At 45.3% G+C, this 21,461-nt stretch overlaps 1 long non-coding RNA gene across 8 annotated transcripts in view; it reads left to right on the top strand.

Moving 5' to 3' along the window:
• Window positions 1-21,461, top strand: part of LOC139041029 (uncharacterized) — a 121,130-nt gene that overhangs the window by 57,852 nt on the left and 41,817 nt on the right. For all 8 annotated transcript variants that reach the window (XR_011495484.1, XR_011495490.1, XR_011495488.1 and 5 more), the window contains exon 3: window positions 2,148-2,273. This is a non-coding gene — a long non-coding RNA (uncharacterized lncRNA). The remainder of the gene's footprint in view (window positions 1-2,147; window positions 2,274-21,461) is intronic.

The raw sequence follows: 21,461 nt of genomic DNA, 5'->3' as shown, positions 1-21,461 counted from the left end.
AAATCCCTATCACCATTCCAGACCCAGCTCAAGGATCTCCATGGGCGGGCTCCCTGCCTCCTGGCCTCTAGGATCCCCAAATGCTTTCCCCATTATTAACCTAAAAAACTTATTTTTAAAAATTAAAATAATGCATATTCTAATATTTTTCAAAGTAAGATTCTCGGACATAGGTCTTTGTGATATAATAAAAACACTTTTGATCTTTGTCCCCATCCGTGGCACAGAGCTCCAAAACCCTTGGAATTTCTTGACTAAAACAAATGCTCATAGGAATTCATAAAGAACACCTCTTGACCATACCTGAATTTATGATTAGAAGATTGGAACTTTCAGCCCCACACCTAGAACTCTGGGACGCGGGGCTAAAGATTGAGTTCAATCGTATAGCCAATGATTTAATCAATCATGTCTAAGGAGCAAAAATCCCAATAAAAACTCTGAACATGATTCTGGAGGGAGTCTTCTGGTTGGTGAACACATTGATGTGCTGGGAGGGTGGTGCACTGGGATTCCAGGAGGAGAGGACGTGGGAGCTGGGTATACCCCTCCCCAAGACTTTGCCCTGTGCATCTTTTCATCTGGCTGTTAATTTGTGTCCTTTAAAATAAAACTGTAACCATAACTTCCCTGAGTTCTGTTAATCATTCTAGTAAATTATTGAAAATGAGATAGAAATTGTGGGAACCCTCAAATTTATAGCCTCGTTGGATGGATGTCTGGCTAGCCTTGGGATCCCACTTGCAGCTGGCACCCTTCAACTTGCGGGATCTGATGCTAACTAGGGGTAGTTAGTGCCAGAATTGAAGGACTTTGCCCTTAACTTGAGGACCTGTGCTAACTCTGGGTAGTTAGTGTCAGAAATGAATTGTATGGTAGGACACCCCGTTGGTGTCAGAGAATTCGTTTCAGAACTGCAGACATTATAATCCTCTGGAATGCTAATAAAAATGTAGATTCCAGAGCTTGTAGCTCAGATAATTCAGGGCAAAGAAAGCTCATTTTAAAGGAGTACCTTAGCGATACTTACACATATTAAAATTTGAGAGCCACCGACACACTCATTAAAGCACATTTGTAAAATATAAACAGGTAGAACGAGATGGAAAGTGCATCACTCTAAACCCCATCACGAAAACATCTTGGTCTGTTTCTTTCACTTTCCGTGTCAATCCTATTTATTATGGTTTTGATCATGCTGTATATTGAGGGTATTTTCTGCTTTTTCCATTCAACGTTCTATTAGATGTATTTTTCTTGTTATGATACATTCTTTTAAAGTCTAAGTAATCACTTCTGCAAAAGAGTGTGTTTCCTGGACCATTGTGCCTCTGTGGGGGGCATGGGTAACATTATCAGTTTGTCATTATTATGAATTATATTGTGATGAAAATCTTTCTCTCTGAAGCTTTTCTAGTATTTGTTTTCATTACCTTGGGATTCCTGGAAGTTAGATTATTTCGTCTGTCACCACAGATGGTTTCAGAGGTCTGGATAAGGCTTGTCCACTGGTAACCAAGGGGCTGTGTTTCCATACCTTCTCTGGCAATGATGTTTATTTTTATAAGCTTTGTTAACTTGATAGGTCAAATGGTATGTAATTATTTTAATTGTATTTATTCCATCCTCAATCAATGCTGCAGGAAATTTTCCCAAGTTTGTTTCCAAATTTCCAAATTTTTCCCAAATCTGTTTACTAATTGCTTTTCCGTCTGTGAATCTGTGTTTCATGGCCCCCAACCCTATTCTTCCACTGACATTTTGCTGTGAAATTAACCCTCTGTCTGCATATTTACTGCAAGTACATTTTCTTGATCCATTTACCCTAAAATCCTGGTTCTATTTTTAATGTACTGGTATCTAACCTTTTTATCTAGTCAAAATATGACTACTTTTTCCTTGGTAATTATTTTTGTTGCTTCAAAATTTAAAAAGCTCCTCTTTCTCCAGAGATTTGATGACCGATGTCTGTTTTCTTATAGCTTTGTTGTTTTTTTAAAAAAATAGACTATTAAATATGTCCTTGAATCCATCTAGGATATATTTTGGTGTATGGTATGAAGTAATCTAAATAAATTGTTTTTATAATTGTTATCGTTCCAAAACCATTTATTGAAGGGTCTTTCCCCTTTTCTCTGATATTCTAGGACAGCTGTTTTATGGTCTTGGTCAATTTTCAGGACAACTGTCTGTTGACAGCATGACCAAGGAGAGGACTCTGTCACCTTCAGCTCTGTAACCCCAGAGCTAAGCATAGCACACAGACCCCCCAGGTAAGTTTTTGAATGAAGATTAAAAAGTACATATATGTAAACAGAAGGTGAGCCCATTAGATGGCTCCACCAAAGGGCAGTGGTTCCTGGATCCTGGATCACCATCCTGGACTTAGAACTTCGTGCCTTTCAGATCATTAATCATATTTATTCATTTATTTATATTTTGGCACATGGGATTTTTTCCCCAGGAAAATCTCAGTCCATTGGCATGCTTTTTTTTTAAGCTGTTATTTTTACATTGCTTATGCCAAATGGATAAATATTTTTAGAAGCTCTCTTTTGCCACAAATGGAAGAAAATGGGAAGGACTTGGAGACTGCTTGCGATTATATTTTCTTGCAAGCTATGTCGGTGAGAAAAGCATGCTTTCAAAAGCACCAAGGCCTCAAACTGGACTTGTTGACTATTTTCTAGAACATGGAGAATTCAGAGTTTCTTATCAACTTAGATTCTCCACGTCTCACATCCTTTCCCACCCGCCCCCTGCAAGTCAAGGTCTCTTACACTGATTCACAGCTTCCTTTGACTTCTGAGACTCCCAAGCCTTTATGGACTGGCTCAGGTTTTCCATTTTTCTTCTCTTCTAAGACTAGGAACACAATGAGATCCCTGTCTCTGTCCCAAACTTGGCCAGCAGTTTCATGGGGAACCATTCAAAGGCTAGTGTCTCCAGAAGACTGCAGGATTTGGCCCCTTTCTCTGCCCACTCCATGGGCCACAGCCCAGCACTCTCACACCCTTGCCCCACTGTCAACAGTGGTCAATCCCAAAAGTCCTGTGCACCCCAATGTTTATTGCAGCACTGTTTACAATAGCCAAGACGTGGAAGCAACCTAAGTGCCCATCAACAGACGAATGGATAAAGAAGATGTGGTACATATAACAGATACCTTCCTGCTCCCGACCAGACAGGGCCTAGACGGAGGCAAGTGAGAGGCCTAGGCCCTCACTCTCAGGGTCTTCCAAGTACACAGTCTGATATAAATGTGCCAAATTTTATTTGCTCTTCCTCTGATGTGTTCCTTGAATCTGCTTCCTCATCGCCATTTGTATCACCAGTGGCTTTAGTCAAGCCATCACTACCTGTCACCTCACTTGACTCCATAACACGGTGAGTTTGAAAAGCCTGAGTATTGAGAAGACCCCCCTAGGGTACCGAATCAGGGTTTTGAAGGTGAGGAGCAAGTGCATTTTGGAAAAAGATGTTCTGTGTTTAACGTTTGGATAATTAAATCATTTGCAAATTGTTTTGGTAACACCGATTATAAGATCCAACCTTGAGGAAAGCTCCCTGGCCGATGGAGAGCAGCAGACGATTTCCACAGGTGTGGGGAGGAGAGCTGTGCAGCACCTCAGTGTTTTGAGCACTTATGGGGTGCATGTTTTGTTTATCAGAAGTGGACGTGGGTTGTGAAGGGCTGAGAAGCACTACCCAAGCCAATGTCCCTGTCTTTGTTCCCCTGTTCATTCATGAATTCATTAGTTCCCACGTTATTCCAGAAATGGCTAGGGTAAGGGACACAGGGATCAATAAGTCATGGTCATGCCCTTGAGGAGGCGCCATCCAGCCAGGGAGAGGCCCGTGATCAGCTGCAGATACACTACGAGATGTGAGCTCGGTCAACGGAGATGTTGGGCAGGTTGATCTGGAAGCTTCCTAATGAGGTGCCCTCCACGCTGGCCCTGAAGGATGGGCGTTGTTAGCTGGTGGAAAAGGGAGGACAAGGGCTGTGTCTCAGGGAGTTCTGAAGACCCAGAGGTCAGGGAGAGCCAGGTATGGAACAAGGAAGGGCTTGTGTTCAGGGAGGAGACAGCTGTGGAGAGACCGCCTCCGGCCAGCTCTGCTGTGTGCAATTGAGCCCTGAAATCTCTAGTTGTGTCCTGCTACATCCTCTGTCTTGATGGCCATTTCAAAGCTCTTGAGAGAATGCTTTTCCACATCAGTCCCACCGGACTGAATCTTCGTGGTCACAGCAGTGTGATTTGGGGCTGGTTACTTAACCTCTCTGAGCATCAGTTTCTGCATTTGTGAAATGAGGATAAAATAGCCAATCACTTATACTGATGGCCAATAGGCACATGAAAAGATGCTCATCATCGCTGATCATCAGGGAAATGCAAATCAAAACTACACTAAGATATCACCTTACACCCGTTAGAATGACAAAAATATCTAAAACTAATAGCAACAAATGTTGGAGAGGTTGCAGAGAAAAAGGAACCCTCATACACTGCTGGTGGGAATGCAAACTGGTGCAGCCACTATGGAAAACAGTATGGAGATTCCTCAAAAAACTAAAAATAGAACTACCATACGATCCAGCCATCCCACTACTGGGTATTTATCCAAAGAGCCTGAAGTCAGCAATCCCAAAAGTCCTGTGCACCCCAATGTTTATTGCAGCACTGTTTACAGTAGCCAAGACGTGGAAGCAACCTAAGTGCCCATCAACAGACGAATGGATAAAGAAGATGTGGTACATATATACAATGGAATCCTACTCAGCTGCAAAACAGAACAAAATCATTCCATTTGCAATAACATGGATGGACCTTGAGAGAATTATGTTAAGTGAAATAAGCCAGCGAGAGAAAGATAATCTGTGTATGACTCCACTCATATGAGGAATTTAAAACTAGGGACTGAGAACAGTTTAGTGGATACCAGGGGAAAGGTGGGGTGGGGGTTGGGCACAAAGGGTGAAGTGGTGCACCTACAACATGACTGACAAACATTAATGTACAATTGAAATTTCACAAGATTGTAACCTATCAATAACTGAATAAAAAAAATTAAATGATAAACAAATTCAAATATACTTCCCGTATTCTCTAAATAGAATTTTTCATTAGAATTTTCAGAGGCCCACTATTAAGTGAAAATAATTCTTTTGTACAATTAATGTCTTGCAGCTCTTTTTGAAAATTTAGTGCCCTCTATTAGGAAAAATCTCCAACAACTTGGAATAACTGTAATATTTTAACCACAGGGAACGTTAATTGCTGTGTTGAAAATGAACTCAAGAATTGTGGGTAATATTATTCAAATAACGCCTTTTGAGAGTTTGTATAAACGAGTGCTTCTCAGCCTTTTTTATGCAACATCTTGGGATAGCTTCAGATATGCTGTAGATCTTGACAGAGAGTCAAACAGTTTAGATTCTCCTTCGGTAAGTCTACGGCACACACAGCTTGGTAGTGAATAGTGTGAAATTAAAGACTCAGAAAGATTTGGAATCACCATTTCCAATAAATGCTTTGGCTCTAAAAAAGAAAAAATAGCCAATCACTATCACTGTTCCTGGCATGTACCGAGTAGGTGAAAGTAGATGAGAGCTGCAAGTATTATTATTATAATTACAAATTATTATTGTTGTTGTTAGTGACTGTGGCTGTTATTGGCATTGTTTCTATTTTTGTTTTTGTCCTTTCTGCCAATGAATGGGTTCCAGAGATAAGCGGGAGGGTGGGCCCCAAGGCAGAAGCCCCAGAAAGAACCTTCCAGTCTTTTGGTTATGGACTTGAATTTCATCTCTTCTGTTGGAAACATGCCATGAAGTCAGAAGAGCAGGGAGAAATATTCTGAGCAAAATGTCATGGGATTTCACAGTTGAAGGTTGCCAAGGGGACAGAGATGATTGAAGGATGTATGCCAGGGTTCCTACCCCCAGTCTGTGGTCTACAATTGCATTTAGACTTTCATTTGCAATTTTATTGCCATGAATGGGCTGTGCATCAGTGGACAATTTAATCCCCACCCTGGGTGTCAGTTTCTTTGTAAAATGGAAGTTGAGGGCCAGATGCTCTGCATGAGCCCTGCCAACCTTCCGTTGTTGCCATATGTACAGCAGGAATCCTCTGGGAGGAGCATCTCCATCCACTGCTCTCTCCTCCTTGGCCAGCATTGTGCATCCATGAGCCAGTGGGCTTGGCCAATGCCACCTTCCTCCCCAGCACTTTTTATGCATCCCTCCCAACATCAAGCCCCAAACCCAAGGGCTCTGTGCTTCCAGAGAGGGACCCCGTAGCTTCTCTCCTGCCAGCACCCCAAACAAGTGTGGGCATTTCCCCACCGATGTCAAACTCATGCTCAGGGCCAACCTTGCTGCCCCATTCTCATCTAAAAGGAATTTGACCAAGGACAGTTTAGCATAAATTAAGCTTCCCATAATGTTCCGAGAGGTAAAAAGTTCATAACCTCAGCTGCAAGTTACATCCTGTTTGGCACTGTGGGAAATCACTGGACTTAGGAACATCTTTCTAGCCCTGAACCTCTTTCAGGAAATTATGTTGCCCTTTCTGATGCTCTGGCTATGAAATGATATGGGAATTCCATTGCTCAGAAATTCTGCTGCTTTCTCAGAGTTACACCTGACGGGAAGAACACCAATCTTATCTAATGCGAAAAAACACGTCACTCCATGGAAAAGCCCTGGAAACAATTAAGAGATTTCAGAATTCAATGGAATTCAAAATATTAGGAGAAGCCAGTATCTGGAGATCAACCTATGCCACCCAATTTCCTTTGGAAATGAAGAAAGCTTGGTCCAAGGCAAGCTCTCAAATGCTCTATGGTGATCATTTTCAAAGTTGACAGGCCAAATGCTTCTCTATTTTTTTCCCCTTGATTGTCCAACACCTAGTGAGTTCAGTTGAGGGCAATTTTTTCCTCTTTGTGTTGGCAGACCAGCATTTCTGGCCAAGCATGAAATTTCCTGCTTTTGCTGTATACGTAGGTAGCTCCTATATGACAGGGAACGTGATTTGACCTGTTGTAACATATTTTATTTTACCAGAAATTTATTGAGCATTTTTGAAAACCTGTCCTCCTTTTCTTTGAATCGGAGAAGGTAGCAGGGATGGGAGCAGCCTATGTGTCACCTGGCTGGTGATAGGGCTTGGGCATCTGAGAAAAGATGGCACTCAGATGTTCATTCAAGCAGCATGCTTCTACAGGGTAGCTGCCAAGTGCCTGACCTGTATTTGCCACATCTGTCCTCTCCCTCCGTTGTCTCCAGCTTGAATTTACTCTCCTGCTGGCATCTGAGCCACCTTCATCTGCATATGCTGGCACTGAGAACCGCACCAGCCAGCACAGAGCAAACACCAGCAAATGCTTGTTGAATGAATACATTTTGAATGGGTGAGTGATGCCTACCTTCTGTTCTCATGACATCCACCCAGGGTCCTGTTAGCCTTGGTGTCCCACCCCAGCTACATATACCCAGCCACCAGGGCAGGACAACTGGTCAGGATGCCTCCTGTAACCTTGGATTCTGAAGCAGACACTCCGGCTGTGTGGCCAGGGGAGAATGGGCAGGGCTGTGAGGTTGTTAGCCCCCTCTGAGCACCCTGTCCACAGATCCTTGCAAATCTCTCACCAGCAGGCTCGGTGTCAGACTTCTGGCTCTGCTCTGAGCAGCCGGTGGTCCTAGAGGACTGGGCCCCCCTTTTGTTCTGGTCTGCTTGGGCAGAATTCCCATAATGATCCCATCTTACACCCCATCCCTCTCCCTGTTGCTGTCTGGCCCCTCTGAGCATGAGTTGCTGGTCTCCATCTGATGCTGATACTCTGCTTGCTCTCCTTGGGTGCCTGGACCATTTCCTTGAGGCTCTATGGCCTTCCCTTTCCTGCTGGCTCCCTCCATGCCTGAGCTCAGGCCTCTGACTCCCAAACCCTCTCAAAGGCCTGACCAGGTTCTTCCTGGTGGTGAGATCAGCTTCACCTTCCTGCTGTGTATGTTTCTCAAGGACCAACCGAGGACAAGGCCTTGTCCTGGTCCCCTCCTGCATCAGCACAGCATCTTGCGTACGGGCAGGCCCAAGGTTTTTTTTGCTGCTCTGGATTCTTGGCAAGAACTACCTTCTTTCTGTCAGTGTGAATTTATGGCAAGCTAGAAAGAGAACTTTAGATAATAAGGATCCTTTCTCATATACTTTAAACTTAATTTGGAGATTTTTAAGCAGCTTTATTGAGGTATAATTGACACAACAAACTACACAGATGGAAGGTGTACAATTTGATAAATTTTGATGTTTTCATACACCTGTCAAACCATCACCACACTCCCCATGGAGAACATATCCATCATTCGGAAGGTTTCTTCCCAGTCCCTCAACATCCCTCGCTGGCACCTGTGCCTGCTCCTCTCCCATCCCCAGGCAACCGCTGATCTTGTTTCTGTCGCTATGGTTTACTTTGCATTCTCTAGAACTGTAGGTAAATGCAATCACATAGTATGCACGCGTTTTTGTCTTGCATCACACTCAGCCTAATTATTTTGAGATTCCTTTCTGTTGTGTTTATCCATAGTCCTTTCCTTTTCATTTCTGGATGTGTTCCATTGTGTGGATGCATCAAGTTCTTTTTCATCCATTCGCCTGTTGAGGGGCACTGGGCTGTTTCCAGCCTTTGGCTATTGCAAATATCCCACCACGAGCATTTGTGTACAGGTCGTTGTATGTGTATTGCCCTTTTTCTCTCTTGGGTGAACCCCTCGGGGTGGAATAGCTGAATCATACAGCAGGCAGGCATATGTTTAACTCTTAAAGAAGCCATCCAACTGTTTTCCAAGTGGTTGAGCCATTGCACGTTCCCACCAGCAATGTATCAGAGTTCTGGTTGCTCCCCAATTTGCAGATGTTTCTGGCTGAGCACGCACTAGTGGCATTTCAAAAGGCTGACGCGGACAAATTTCAAAGAGATTCAGGAGTTCTTCGGGGCACTAAAATGTCCAGGATTGGAAGTCTGTGTAATATTCTAGCTGTTACAACCACTTTCCCAGGCCCTGGCATGCTCTTGGCTATTGGGGTGGGGCGCTTCCTGCTGCTCAGCACACTCCGTAGGGGGCTCTGCCCAGCTCCTGGGCCCAATGCAGCCTTGCCTTCACTGACCAGGTATGTGAGGGTCCGGGAGGCACTTGGGGAAACCACACTCTCTTTGCCTGTGTTAGACGGCGCTGGTTTCTCTGACCTTGCCCAAGCCACTGTAGAGCTTAGACTGGCATGCGTGGGCCTGCAGTCTCCAGATGAGCAGATGAATGACTCAGGCTCCTTGACTCAGAAGTAGTAGTGTTTGGATGTCCATGGTGTTTTTATAACACTTAAAATTATGGTATTTTAACTTCTTAGTATATCCTGATTTTGAAAGACCCAAGAAAATCAGATCACTAGAGAAGCTAAGGATTTAGAGGGAGAACAGAGAGGGGCTTTACATTATGAATACTAGTGATGGATGGTGTGTGGCTCCTCAGGTACTTACTGAGAAGCTGGTTTGTGCCCAGGTGCTGTGCTCAATGCTATAGGGAAAGCAAAGTCTTGTGGAGAATAGATGACTAGAAACAAGCGTGTCCACTACTGACCGTGGGCACACCCATGGAATGGTTTAGAGTGGTGAAGGGTTCCAGAAGAATGAAAGCTTTGCAGATCTGGGGAGATGCTGGAGGGCTTTTTGGGGTTGTAGGATTTCAATGGAGGAGAGTTATAGGACTTGTAGGATTTTATGGGCTTAGACAGTGTGGGGAGTAGGAAGGCTTGAGTGGAGGCAAAGTGGAGGGAATCATAAGTTGAGAGAAAAACATGAGCAGTTTCTTGGAGGGAGGGAAGTGACAAGCCACCTAATTTGCTGGGAAGTGAGTTCAAGAAGGGAAGTAGCAGAGACACGTTTAGGAGGGTCTGGGCATATTGCTGAGGTTCTTTAATAACCAGAGAGGAATTCGTGCCTCTGAAGGCAGCGGGCTGCAAGGATAAGTGGTAAGCAGTGGAGGACAACCAGAGCTGCGCTTCAGGAGAAATGCACCAGCCTAGTGTGGAGGGACTGGAGTCGGGGGAGAGTGGAGCAGGGAGGCCATTAGGAGGAACCCCAGGAAGACCAGTGGGAGACACTGAGGGTCTGCAACAGGAGGTCGTCGTGGTGGGGATGGAAGGAGGGGTGCATGTGAGAGGAAGCCCAGAGGGAGACTGGAGGACTGGAAAGCAATCAGATTAAGTACAGAGAGAGAGGAGCTTAGAGGTTTTGAGCGGACTGATGATGACACTGATGGGGCTGGCGGGGCCGTCCATTCCAGTGGGACAAATGGAGGCAGGAGGCAGTTCAGGGTGGGTGGGAATAATAGTAACTCCCCCGTCCGGAACTGATGCAGGTGCCATGTACACCTCTGGCCCTCACCAACAGCCCCATCAGGTGGGAACTAGTAACAGGCCTATCGTGCAGCTTAGGAAGCTGAGTTGGCATTACGTTTACTATTATACTCAGATTATAAATGAGGACATCGGAGGATAAAACCTTTAAGTGACTCACTCAAGGGCACATGTCTTTGATGGTTATAGATGCAACATGGAGTCTTTTGATGCCAAATCTCACGCATACTGACTTAGAGAAGACGGAAAAGATGAAGATGAATGATATTGTGTAGAAAAGGGAAGAGGCGAATGGTCATTGTACCAGTTAAGGTAACACAAGCTGCAGGGCCAATCTCAGAGACTTAACCCAACACATGATCCCTCACTTAAGTAACAGTGGGGTGCAGCAGTCGCCGGTCAGTGGTTGAGGTCTGACCATCCAGGGGCCCAGGCCAGCTCCAGCTCTGCCGTCTTCAACGTGTGCTTTCCAAGGCCAACTTGGGTGCTGACATCCAGACATCAGTCAGGGAAAAAGAGGGAAGATCCAGTTGTTCTAACTTAGGGCTTGGCTGCATCTAACTGCAAAGGAGGCTGGGAAAGAAAAGGAAGTTTTGGTGCTCAGTTTATGGTCTCTGCCACCATTGTTGGCAGAGTTCACACTCTAGCTAGGGTGTTTGAGATCACCTACAGGCCAAAGCATGCTGTCGTGTCATGAGTGGAAAATCCTTCAGCCTGTTAACCAGTAATCAAATCCTGGCTGGCTGGGTCGGTCTTCCTATTTAAACTAATAGCACTGATTCTGTGGGACAGCTGTGCTGTGTTGAGAGGAACTTGGTTCCAATCTGGGTTCAGTCATCAGCTTGTGACCCTGACAAGGTCCTAACTTCTCTGAGTCTCAGCTGCTTCTCCTGTAAAGGCCAGGATGGTGACACCTGGACCAAACAGATACAGGGGAGCGACGCATCTTGCAGACGGTAGAGTGTATGTGAAAGACGAGGAGCTAGAGGTTTTCCGCTTTTTTACAGTTTCCATTGGGTGGAGGGTGCAGATTAAGTGTAACTAGAAATGAACACCAGCATTTAGGGAATCTTTCTCCATTACTTAGTGTCTGGTTATTTGAACTGATAAGGTTTACCTTGACCCCAGGCCAACTTCCTGAGTGGATATGACACAAGTGATTGGGGAGTTGTCAAAAAGAAAGTATGATTAAGAGCAGATCTTAACAGTTTAAACTCATCCCCTGTTTTTTACTTTTACCAAAACCATTTGTTGTTAATGCCTTCCAGTCAATTCACAGAGTACTGACTCTGTGGACAGCGGAGTGGAACCCTGCCTGGTTATTTTGTGCCATCCGCTTGTCTTCTGGCCTCTATCAGACTATGCTCTGCTGCCATTCATGGGGTTTTCACGACCAATTACGTCAGAAGTGGGTGGCCAGGTCCTTCTTGCTGGTATGACTCTCCTGACAGCTCCGCTGAAACCTGTCCTCCATGGGTGACACTGCTGGGATTTGAAACCCCAGTGGCAGAGCTTTCAGCATCACAGCAACATCCAGTCACCACAGTAAGACAACTGACAGATGGATGGAAACAAACTCGGGCCATGGCGGGGAGAGCTTCGGATCTTAACCACTACCCCGCCAGGGCTGTACAAAATCATTATTATGCTAGCTGTTATTGGATGTCAAACTCCTCATCTTAGCTCCACAAGCCCAAGAAATCAAATAGCTTTCATTTTTCCACCTTTGGGCTGCCTTCTTTTCCTTCACTGCATCCACACAAACACGCAATCCTGGCATAATAGAAATTCTTGTGATTTACCGATAATTTTTAAAACAGAATTTAAAATCAAGTTATCAAATAAAAATTGGCAGTTATAATGTTAATGTTGGCAGGATATCCACTTTGTTCTTGTGTCATCATTTACTTATCTCCTATCATAAGATATTCATTTTCCAACGTGAACGTGTAACGCTGGACTGGACACATACCCAGAGTGGGTTTGCTCTTTAGAATTCCTTCCAGCATTGGCAATACTCAGTCAGAGGGAAGGGCCCTTTATGCGATTCTCGGTCAAGAATGCCATGTTGACTTCCAAAAATATTCCTCCCACTTTACGTTTTCACAAACCATTATAAGGGTGTGTTTGTTGCAAGCAGCCATGTGAGCATTGAGTATGTGGATTTTCCACTATTTTATTGCTATAACAGATCTTGTTTTCTTGTTTTTAGAATGTAATAAACACAAGCTTATTTTAGAAGAATGATAAAATATAGATATGCAAGGAGGACAAAAGAAAAGCTACCTGTAATTCCATCTTCTAGAGATAGTCCATGATAATAACGTCTTTCCAGAATTATTTGTATGCACGTATATAAAGGTACAACAGATCATGCTTCTCTAAATGACTATGCAAGGATTTACGTTGGATACCAGAGCTTAGACTCTTTTTCATTTAATAAAATATCATAAACATTTGCTTTCAAACCATCGGACAGTACATTTCTTTTAATTTGGTAATTTAGGACATTCGACTTAGTCTCTACTCTCATTGTAAAACTCTCATTAATGGGCTCTGTGCCTAATCTTTTTGCCAACATTCTCAGTAATTTTCCTAGTACAAATTGCTGCATTGGGATTCCAGGAGGAAAGCATTTTTGATGTATACTGACAGATTTCCCTACAGAAGGACGGCATCATTCCACACAGCTCCCATTTCCCCAGACGTGCATCAAGATGAGGCATTCATTATATACATCTTTAATCTTTTCCAATCTACCAGGTGGAAAACACATCAATTTTTAAGTTTGAATTTCTTTGCTTACTGACAAAACTAAATATTTTCTATGCTTACCAGCCATGTGAATGTATTGTTTTATGAATATCTTATTCATTCCCTCATGTTTTTTATTGTTTTGAGATGGTTCTTATTATATTAAGGATTCCAATTATTTGTCATACATGCTGGAAATATTCCCCATGCGTTATGTTACCTTTAATTATTTTTATAGGTTATTCTAATGTGTGGATACTTGTGGCTCTTAGGTTTGAAAAGCAATGAACATCCTCTTTGTGTCTTCCAATTTGGGTATTAATGCTAAGAGAGGGCAAACCGATCCCAGATTTTTTTTTTCACTGACATTTTCTTCTAGCTATTTAAAATATTTCCCTTGTTTTATGATTTCATTTAAAAAGCATCTTTCTATCTTTAATCCAGCTGGAATGTATTTGGCCCATCAGCTGAGATAGAATCTAAACCAAACAGTCAACCAATTATCCCATCACCATATTGAATAATTCATCCTTTCAACAATTGTTTGAAATGCCATCCAGGAAAGAGGAGAAATTAACACCCTTTTCCTTGGGGTGACCTGATAAGCATCTTCAAATATTTTGATGTCTCGGAGGTGGAGGAGGAGTAGACAGGTTCTGTGTGGTCCCAGACAGCAGAGCTTGGAGCCGTGGATGGAAGCCAATATGGCATTTACCGGGAGGTGTACAAGAGGTGATGCATTCTCCAGGAGGCACCGAGAGAATGGTGTGGAATCAAAACGGTCACCTTGGCAAGGGTCATTCCCATTCCAGAAAGACCTAAGAGAGCTCCCTTGGCCATCTGTGGAGGATAGTTGTATCAAGGGCCTCTAACCCCCCTGCGAATCTCAATTCCCGGATTCTATCAATCTGGGACAAACTAGGACTCAAAGAATTCCCTTTCCATATTTGGCACTAGATATAGAGAAGCCCAGGGCTGACGATGGCTGCGCCAAAGCAAAACAGACAGACTTTTCTGAGAAGGTCATACAGAAGCAGGGACTCACTTACTCTGGTGGTCTCTGTGTATCCGGTTCACAGTGGGCACCCTTAACCCAGCTCAGCCCAGTGTGAGAACGAGGCCGAGGAGACCAATGGCAGGCATGCAGGCGCTCTCATCAGAAGGGACTGCAGGATCTGGGAAACTATTTGCTTTGTTTATTTTGGGCTAGAAATATTGCATCTTATTTGTGTGTAGTTGTTTAGTGACAGAGAAAGATTAGGAAGTCTAAATTTAACAAATGCTAAATATATTATCTTTCCAAGGAGAACTATGACAGTTATTTTCCCACCTGGCAGAAAAGTAGAGGAAATAGTGTCCCCAGTATCCCACAGGCGAAGGAAGGGCACAATTTTTCCTCTTTGGGGTTGTTTCTAGGATGGAGGCTGGCATTTGCTACATTATTCCAATCTGGCCAGTCATCTCATCTATTTAAAGGGCATGACACTTCGTCTCTAAAAGTTCAAAAGATGAAGCAGAATGCCCAGTTGGTGTTCTCAGCAAAAGCTAAGTAGGTCCGGCCAACGTTGCTCTGAGAAAAGCAAACCCAGGCCTGGGCCTTACTCCTGTGCCCTTGTCAGGGCAAGGCTCGTGGAGCTCTGCTCAGGGAGTGGGATCACAGAAGCTGCTCTGAGCCTTCAGCATGGCCCACGCGTCCATTTCTCTATGTCCAGGACAGAAAACAAGGGAAGAAGCACCTGGAATGCTGTGAAGAGCAGCACAGCCCCGAGGCACACAGCCTACACTGGGGATGGGGGCAGCAGATATGTTTGCGTGCACGGGAAGTGGGGACAGGAGACGGGAACCTGCTCCAGAGGTCCACGCTAACTTTGAATGGATGCTTTCATTTTCACCAGTCGTGACAAATGTTGCCCACGTCCCGCCCACTGGGGCAGCCACGGAACATGGCGGTTAAGACCGTGGACCAGGAAGATTGAGTCTGAGTCCAGTTCCACTGCTTACTCAGCAGGCATGTGACTTGGGCAAGCTACGGAGCCTCTCTGAGCCTCCACTTCCAGTTCCCTCATCTGTAAAATGGGGTGACAATCCTACCTCTCACACAGGGCCGCCGAAGGCTACATGCCTCCTATTTCTCACACACACTCCCGTGCACGTGTGGGTGTGTGTATCTGTATAAGTGTCTCACGTTAGTGTTATTCAAAACACGTAAGTGACGAGGCAGTGACCCCTTCCCGGGAACCCCCAGCTCCCATCATCAGGGAGGATATTTTCCATCGGTCTGATTGGTAACCTGCTGCCCCTTCTCAGTTCTGCGGGAGAGCGGGGACGTCAGAATAAAGTCAGTCACTCTCCCTGGCTTAAGTGCCCAGAAAACAGAAGAAGGGATTCACGGTTCATGCTTTCCTGCATTTTTCTCTCATTTTCTTTCCCCTTTGACTAATATGTTGGAGGAAATAGGTGTCGAGATCAGGCCATAAATGACATCAGGGCAATTATTTTCCTGTAGGAAATTTGCATTTTGCTGCAAAGGGAAGGAGAAACAGGGAGGAGAGAGGACTCTGGGCAGACTGCAGAGTAATGCCCGTGTGTGTGTGTGTGTGCGCATACGCATGTGTGCTCTCAGCGCTGCTGGCGTAAGTTTAGTCCTTAACAGGGCACTTACACCTAGAATGGATAATGAGTGCTGTCTTCCTAGGGAGGTAAAGCAGCCCAGCCTTTACTTATCTCCTTCTGGACTTTTTGAGATAGATTCCCAGTGACTCCAGAAGTTATGTTTCAACTTGCATAAGAGCCAAAAAAGAGGCAGGTGTCAAACACAGGAGAGCTTCCCTCGGTGGCTGGTGGCCAGCTGCCCAACTCCACCTATGGTTCCAGACCCTTTGTGTGGGCCTCGACCCTTTTCTTACACATACTCCCTCTTGAATGCAACTCCCATGCTGTTTCTGCCCTCTTAGCCCATCTGGCTGCCTCGGATCTTGGGTGTTTGTGTCTGGTCCTTCTCCCTTCGTGACCTCAGCTCCCGGGCTTGCCAGAGAAATACAGAACACCCAGTAATATTTGAATTTCAGATACTTGGGGCATCGTTACACTAAAAACTTATTCGTGTTTATCTGAAATTCAAATTTAACTGGCGTCCTATATTTTTATTTGCTAAATCTGGCAGCCTCTTCCTTGCTGTGGGTTACTTGAAGACTAGCCAACCCCCAAGACACAGTCCCTGGCCACCCATTCTGAGGGGTGGGCCTCACTCCACCTCACCCCACCACTCCCTTGGCCCTTTTCCCCGTCCAGAAAAAGGACTGGCCCTGAATACATCAGCCGTCTCTTCGCCGAGGTGGGAGAATAGCTCCACTTCTAGTAAGCGCTGGGTCTGTTCCCAGGGAGGTTCAACTTCCAACTCAGCATAAAGTCAGCTGTGACCCTTGCCCAGGTAGCTGACACATTTTGATTATGAATGCATGAGGTTCCAGGCATATAGATGAATTCAAGGGGTCTGCGTGGCCCACAATTCCCAATATCCTCCTTAAAGGTTGAGGCTTTCTGGACTTTTCTTTTTTAGATATTAGGCCAGATTTTCATCTGGCAGACAAGAGTCCTCCCCAAGATTTAGGATGTTCCCACAGAGCTCTGCAGAGCAGGAGTCTGGCCCACAAAAGAGGAAAACCAGCCATTGGAGCCTCTTGACCTTACAGGCTTGCAAAGCCCCACCAAAGTAGAGAGAATTGATTTAAGAAAAGCGTTTGCTCAGAGGCATTCTCATGGGGACCACAAGTTACTTAGAGAGCAACCAGGGGACTGAACGTTAAATAAGGATGTGGCTGAACATCCACCCACAGGTCCGTGAGGAGGGTGAGCAGGAGGGAGGGAGGTGAGCAGGTGTTACGATTAATGGAAATCATAAACGAGAGCAGACCTATCAGCCCAGCAACACCTGCCACAGGCTCAGAACTCAGTCTACCGAGAGGCCTTCTACGTGCATGTTTCCCCGGCATAATTTATATTTGGACTAGCACGTGCAACCCGGATTTGAGGCCAGGCACAGGGAAGCAGGCAAGATTGCGAGATTGGGTATGTTAGAGTTTATCAATTTCCTTGGTATCCAGAGGATGTGCTCACACAATCTACTGCTGTGGGCCTTGTGACAAGTGGTTTTATTTCCATTGGAGAGGAGAAAAGTGGATCTGGGGAGGTGTCTGTATGCTCACAGGGGACAGATGGGTTCAGAATGATCTTCTGTTTCAATAGGATGGTTCCCAAGTTTTGTTTATAGTAGGGAAGGGACTTACCAACTAAGGATACATGAAGTCTTCATTCATCAGATGAATATCCAAGTTTTTGCAGGCAAAACAAAAAGTAGAGTGCACTTTTATGACGGGAGGTAGAACTCTGTTTAGTTAGGGAGAGGTTGACTCAGGACAATGGGACAGCCAGGCGGCTTTCACATTAAAGTCTATAGAATTTATCTGTCTTCTGCAGTGTTGGGGACACACTTCAATACTGCACCTGGGACTTTTGATTGTTCTAAGGAGAGTGCAAATGCATCAAGAGCCCATTAATATGCCAAAAACACCAGTGGCAGTAGAAAGGGACAAAACTTTTCTAGTGCCAGCTCTATTGTCATCTACAATGGAAACCCAACACTTCAGAATAGGCAGCTCTCCAAGAAACATCCCCTCCCTCCCAAACAGATGTGCTCCCTGGGATATGTCCAAGGGAAATCATGCATGGAGCTATTTGGGGCAGCTGCCTGGAGAGCATCATCATTCTCTTTCATTCTTTAATCCAGAATCAGGAAAACGTCCTTCTCTACTCTAGGAAATTTGATTCAGAAACCATTTGGAATCTGCAATAGCCATCCTGCTTTCATTTCAAGCATTCAGAGCCACACTGTCCTCCGGGTCTATCAACGAGACAGGCAGATCAGTGAGTGAGGATCTCAGCACTGTGTTCAGAGAGATCCCTGTTTCAACCATCTGAAAATGGGGACAAGAACTCCTTTCTCTCAGGTTTGCTTCAGAGTTGAATAAGACAATTTATTCAAATGCCTGGCCCTGGGGTGCATTCAGTAAATATGCAGGAGCCATTAGAATCTGAAGAGCTAAAGATTACTGGCTGTGGACTGGTGAGGTGAGCAGAGAGGACTTGGGACTCAACAGGTCTGAACACCTACTGGCCTGGATAATTGAAGTTGAAAAAGACAGTGACAGGAGGGTGAGGGATCAGTGCCCCCAGAACACAGGAGCTCCCTCTGGCTGTAGCATCAGCCCTCCCACCAAGAGCTGATGTCCTTCCAAAGGCTGGGAGTGGCCTTTGCATTGGCTACTCCCTCTGTCTGGAATGCTCTTGACCCAGATCTCTGCAAGATGGGCAATCTTTGTCTTTCAGAGAACTACTCAAAAGTCACCTGGGAGTGCTGGGAGTCTTATGGGGGCCTTCCCTCAGCTCTCCACTCTCTTCCCCCGTGCCCTGCTCTGGGGGGCTGACGTGTGTGGGCTGTGTTTAAAACTGTACCCAAGATTTAATTTATTGGTATGATAAGATGACAGGCATGGACACAACTGCCTTGAAAGAAGAGTTTATTAGTCCCGTGCAGGGCCACATGGGGAAGCCCCAGGTTTGGTCAGGAGTCAAAAGGAGACCGGGAAGAACATGGGCCAGAGCCTTTGTTGTGGTTTTTGTGGAAAGGAACGGAGGAAGTAGGGTAGACCAGCTGAGCACGCTTAGGACTGGAGAGTTTGAATCATTTCAGCAGGCTCTGGGCTGTAGGGGTGTCTCTAGCTGTTTAGTTCCTGGCCTTGGGGTGATTTAGGGCAGGGGGAAGACTGGCTTTGTGTGTGAGAGTTGACAAAGGAGGTGACTGGGGGTATGGGCCTGGGATTGGCTGTTTTGCATAGAAAAGACACGTCGCAGGCCAGTTTTTTACTGGCTCCAGGAATTAGCTAAGCCTGGGAGAGGGAGTCCCTTCCCGGGTCCTCAAGGCCTCAAGATATTCAAACATCATAAAATATAGGAAATAAAAGCATTGTTAATACAGGCTGCAACCCTGGGCTCCCATGCCCTTTGGCTTTTCCTGGAGGGCAGTGGAGGGGGCTACGGCAGGAGAGCAGAGGCAGAGAGCACAGTCAGCGTCTTCACTCACTTGTCCCTCCCTGGCAGGCTGTCATTTGACTTAAGTCAGTCACTGCTTCTTCCAGGGAGACCTCGTCTGCATGCCTCTGTCCTTGGTTTCTGTTAACCACCCCCTCGCTTAATTCTCCTGGGTTACTGCACCGTTCCTTCAGAGTCCCCTAAACCCTTCCCACACTTGTAGGGGGGGGATATTTAAAAAACCCTCTTTGAACGAGCCTTGAGTGTGCCCTCTGTTTCCTGTTGGGGCTCTGACTAATACCAGAACTGGTCCCAGAAGCGGACACTTTCACCCTCACGGTAGATTCTGGGATTGGGTCACTCGTATACCTGGTGACCACATGGGTGACCTCCTTGCTGAAGACTTGATGAATGCCTGGCACAGGGTATCAACACAATGATCACATTATCATCTTATTATCGTCAGTGGTGGCAGGAGATGAGGTGCAGGTGGGAGGCAAGCACTGGGAGATCAAGTGGCTGTGCACTTAGTCACTATGGAAACAATAATGATTATAAAGATTATAGTAATCTGCCTTCTTCTTACCACCCAGGGAGCATGCAGAGAGAAAAAGAGAAATTAACGCTTTGAATATGCAATTAAGAACATGCGTGCAGAGCCAGCTTCCCGGGAATCCTCTTCTGTGGTCTCACGGCAGACATGGATGAGGTCCTGGTCCAGACGCTGGGTAGAACATTTGCAAAGTGGAGCACTGCTTAGAAGCTCAACCAACCGGGTCTTGCTGAGGGACGGTCAATGGGAAACGGGGGTCGTGGGTATGGGATGCGGATGTTCTGGCAGATCTGGAACAAAGCTCCACATTTCCCTGAACCTCCCTTGTCAACATGAGCAGTCTCTGTGTTAAAACAGCAGTCCGATTATCTTAAGTGGGGCATGCCATCTGTTTTCGACTTCCTCTTAGGGCTCTGCCTGTCACACCTTTCCGAGAACATTCTCTTCACCTCCTAGCTAAAGCTGAGTCCTTCCATCACCCCGGTATTCCCCATCAATTCACTCTGTTGTTTTTATTATCTTAGTCTGCTAGGGCGGCCATAACAAAATACCACAGACTGGGGGCTTCAACAACGGAAGTTTATTTCTCACAGTTCTGGAGGCTGGAAGTCCAAGATCAAGGTGCTGGCAGGGTTGGTTTCTGGTGAGGCCTCTCTCCTTGGCTTGTAGATGGCCACCTTCTCACTGTGTCCTCACATGGCCTCTTCTCTATGCATGCGTGGAGAGAGGTCTCTGATGTCTCTTCCTCTTTTATAAGGATACTAGTCCCATTAGATTAAGGTCCCCTACTTGTGACCTTATTTAATCTTAATTATCTCCTTAAATGTCCCATCTCCAGATTCAGTCACATTGGGGGGTAGGACTTCAATATATGAATTTGAGGGGACACAATTCAGCCCATAACATATGCTTAAGAACAATTATCAAAAAATGGTTACTATTTTTTATATTTCATGTTTGTGGTTTGTGTGTTTTGCTGGAATGTCATCTCAGCAGCATCTGGGAAGGCTCCTGCTCTGTAACACTCCTTGTTCTATCTGTGTGTCTGGAACAAGGCCAGGAACAGGGCAGGATCTCAAAAATATTATTGGCTAAAGAAATGAATAAACAAATTATGTATAAATGGTTTTACTCCTTTGCAAGACCCTCCAAATTCCTCCAAAGGCCCTTGACATGTTGTTTCAACTGTACTGGGAGGAGGCATCTATGTTGTTAGTCATGGAGTGATGTGATCAAAGTAATTTGGAAGATCAATATGGCAGCAACATGAGAATAGGCTGGAGGAAAATAAATGAGGTGGTCAAGGTCATTGGGAGACCGTTAAGCTAATACAAATGGATAGAGTTGAGGATCCAAAACTTACAGTTTTGGCAGTGAAGGTGAGAAAGGGGGATACATGTGAGAGATAGACAGGGGAGAAATGGAAAGAAGGAGGTTTAATTGGAGGCAGTGAGAGAGAGAGGGAGAAAAGATGAGAGCTAGAGACAGCTCAGTGAACATGGCAGTCCTGTGGATGGACACAGGGCAGTGGGGTATGGGTCGGCATGAGACATCACCTATGCACTGCTTTACCATCCTTTTGGTCCTGACTCTGGTTCCAGCCATTGCTATGTTGAAGACTGATTGGCGTTGTATTGATAGCAGCTCACCTC

This window comes from Equus asinus, chromosome 19 (genome assembly GCF_041296235.1).
Source record: "Equus asinus isolate D_3611 breed Donkey chromosome 19, EquAss-T2T_v2, whole genome shotgun sequence".
Lineage (NCBI taxonomy): Eukaryota > Metazoa > Chordata > Mammalia > Perissodactyla > Equidae > Equus > Equus asinus.
The sequence above is the reverse complement of the archived record's forward strand: the minus strand, read 5'-3'. Positions and strand labels throughout refer to the sequence as shown.